Raw genomic sequence first — 4,013 nt, 5'->3', positions numbered from 1 at the left:
GAAAGTCCATGATCATACCATATTTACTGTTTATCCATGAATGCATGAGATGTATGGGAATGTATGCAAGTATATGATATATGCATGCTAAATGGATAATGTGCAAAGTGAGACCATAATAGTAATTAGGACGACCACAAAATCTTCCAATCAAATGATTAAGTTGGAAATGCTATAATTAAAGTAATTATAACATAGGCCCTCCATTGGGGCAATTATTTTAAGAAATTTTAAATACTTGCATATGATGCAATTAATTTAAGAGATTTTCTTGAGAATAATTGTTAAGCATGAGATGTTGTAAATATGTAAATGGTTTGGTGGCTAATATTGGATGTACCTGAGGACATTAAAATTATTTACATATTTACTGGCTCAATGGGATCAACTTAACTAATGCAAGATAAGTCAATAATGGATGTACCTGAGATTTTGAGCATTAGGGGCTAGGTAAAGGATTGAACCTCATATGAGATGTGATGGGAAAGGAGTTGCTTACTTATAGTTTATTGTAATTCTAATAATGGATGTACCTGAGGATGATCAATAGGATTATAAGAATTCAATCACCCACTAGAAATCCATCCAACTAGGATTTCCGTTTTCTACTTTGGAAGTGTAAGATTCGCTAAGTTAGTGGGAGGACCAATTTGATTAAAAGACTATAATCATTTTATTTAATTACATGATACATTTACTAATTAATCTGGTTATTTTCTATAATTAATTTTCTGATAATAATGAACACACCACAACCACCACCATCCAATATCCTTGCAAGCATACTTGATCGCAATAGGTTGACAGGACCTAATCTATCTGAATGGCTAAGAAATCTGAAACTTGTCCTGAACCTTGAACATATAGGATATGTTCTAGACTCAAATGTTCCTGGTCCCCTTACCTCCAGAGGCCACTCAAAAGGAACATGAAACTTTGGACAAGTGGAAGGAGCATGATATGAGAGCTAAGTGTTACATGCTAGCTTCTATGAGTAATAAGTTACAAAAGCAGCATGAGAACATGCAGAGTGCAAGTGAGATCCTCCTTCACCTACAAGAGTTGTATGGTGAGCACAACAAGAATGCTAGGTATGAGATATCTAGACAGCTGTTCCGCATGAGGATGTCTAAGGGACAGAATGTTGGGGATCATGTCCACAAGATGATTCGGCTGATTGAGCAGTTGGAACATCTTGACTTTAATATGAATTTCCAACTATAGATGGATTTGATCCTTCAGTCCCTTCCTGAGTCATTTGGGAATTTTGTGATAAATTTCCATATGACTAAGCAGGAATGCACCTTGGCTGGTTTACTCAACATGTTAGTTATTGCCCAAAAGAATATGCCGGGCAATAAAGGAAAAGACGTAGCTTTGATTGCATCTTCTTCTGTTGAAAAGTCCAACAAGAAGAAGGGCAATAAGAAAAAGAAATCTCAAATTCCTGGTCCTTCCAAGAAAATAGCTAAACAGAAAGGGAAGACTAAAGCTGATAGAGGCAAAGGAAAGTATTTCCACTGCCAGAAGCATGGGCACAGGAATAGGAACTGCCAAGAGTATAGCAATTTAAAAGAATGCAATGCCATGATAAAAATCAACTCAAGTTCAAAATATATTTGGCACTTAAGATTATGTAATATTGCAGAAGATAGGATTGCAAAACTGGAGAAAATGGAGATTTTATCCTCATTGGGCTCTGAGCCTACTCCAACTTGTGAATCTTGCCTTCAGGGTAAAATGACCAGATCACCTTTTGTTGGACAAGGGGCAAGAGCTGAAAATATTTTAGAGCTAATACATAGTAATGTATATGGTCCTTTTAGAGAAATGACTAGAGGCGGTTTTCATTACTTTATTACCTTTACTGATGATAAATCAAGGTTTGGGCATTTGTATTTGATGAAATACAAACATGAATCCTTTGAAAAGTTCAAAGAATTTAAATCTGAAGTAGAAAATCAAACAGGAAAGAGTATTAAAGCTCTTCGATCAGATCGTGGAGGTGAATACTTGAGTACTGAATTTTATGAATACTTGAGAGAGCATGGCATTGTTTTCTAGCTGACTCTTCCAGGAACACCACAGCTGAATGGTGTATCTGAAAGGAGAAATTGTACCCTATTAGATATGGTACATAGTATGATGAGCTCTACTGATATGCCAATCTCCTTTTGGGGATTTGCATTAGAATCAGCTTTGTATATTCTAAATAGGATTCCATCAAAATCAGTATCTTCCACACCTTATGAGATATGGCATGGAAGAAAACCAAGTCTTAAGCATGTTAAGATTTGGGGTTGTCTAGCTTATATCAAAAAGCTACACAATGATAAATTGTGTCGACACCATATTTTGGCTGATCCCCAGAATCAATAAACTTTGAAACCGTCCCCAGAATCAATAAACTTTGAAACTGATCCCCAGCACTAAGTCTCCCTTTGACAGCCAATTACATTTCCTATCTCTCTTTGCTAGAAAATCACATTTCCGATCTCTCCTCACAAGGAATTGAATCAATGCTAAGTCTTCATATCAGTTAAAGCCTTACCGGTCTATTAAATCACTCACCGACCTCTCAAACCAATTGTCGAATCTCCTGACCAGTCAAGTACATTCCTGATCTCTCTTGTCAAACAAAATTGAACCGACACTAGATCTTTATGTCACCGGTCTTATTACCGATCTCTCATTTAAAGTTTAGGAATAATCAAGTTAAGATTCCAATCCGGTGTAATGATGATCTCGATCTTAAGTGGGTTCGCCAAATCTCCAATTTTAATCAAGTCCCGTTTAGCGTTGGTTCCCTACCGATCTCATGCTCATTGTGTTTTCCGATCTCTCACACTTAGGTTAATAATCACTTTCAGTTGCTTCGATATACTCAGACAATCAAGTGCTTAAGTAATTTAGAGATTTTCCGATCACAACCATTCACTGAACAAAAGAGGCATTTCATTTCATTTCATTGCAGAATTTGTACAAATCATTCAGCTGGAGGATCACCCCCAGCCTGATCTACATTTTGCCCATCCCCTCTCTCACCCTCAGCCTCCTCCTCACTATCCTCACCCTCACCCTCGGGAGCCAGGTCTGCCATCCAGGAGAAGTCCTCCTCGGGATAACGCTTCTTGAGCTCAGCCAGGAGATCTCTGTGAGCGTTCACATAAGCACCGGCCACTCCGGTCACCATTTCTTCTTCTTTCGCTTTGAGCTCCTCAGCAAAATGAGCGAGTTGAGCAGCCTCATCAGCTCGGAGCGCCTGAACTCCCTCAAGAACACGGTCTCACTCGGCCAGAACACGAGACTGTTCGGCCAGCTTGTCCTCATAGAACTTCATCCGCCCCTCAATTTGAGATATGTAGTCCTAAGCGAACGTTTTGGGAATCGAGGGAAATTAATGCTTTGACCAGACCGGACCTGATTAATGGGAGGACTGGAATAATAGAGATCAAAAGAGAGAAGGCCAGTATAAAAGATCGAAAAATGATCATGAAGATCGGAAAGGAGGAGAGAGAGCAGAAAACAAAGCGAATAAGGCGCCTACCGCTGTCGTCATAATCAGAGCCGAGGTAGTTAAAGCGTTGCAGGTGAAATCTCAACCGCACGCCTGCATCGCTTCGGACATCGACAAAGCGAATATGTCATGACAACGCTGTACCTTCCAATCTCCACCGTTGATCTGACTTGTAAGGACGAGCTCGAGGCCATTGGATCAAAGAAGAAGACGACAAGACTGACGCCTTTAGACCACTTCCATCGTCCACACTCAATCTCATTTAAACTCGGGTATTATTCTGACTCGATTGCATTTTAGTAAAGCACTCTTTGTTTCACGGCGAACCTTAGTCACCCGACTATCAACCTGCAATTTTATTACGTTTTGTGATTCTGTAATTAGTTCATTAGATTCGGCTCCCTACAGGTCAGTGTTCATATTGCCATTTTATTAAGTTCTTGTTTTACGTATTTCCTTTGTTCTTTTTATGCATGTTATTTTCTCTAAGTTCATA

The sequence above is a fragment of the Hevea brasiliensis genome, chromosome 13, assembly GCF_030052815.1.
Source record: "Hevea brasiliensis isolate MT/VB/25A 57/8 chromosome 13, ASM3005281v1, whole genome shotgun sequence".
In the NCBI taxonomy this organism is placed as follows: Eukaryota; Viridiplantae; Streptophyta; class Magnoliopsida; order Malpighiales; family Euphorbiaceae; genus Hevea; species Hevea brasiliensis.
Note: the sequence above shows the minus strand (reverse complement) of the source record.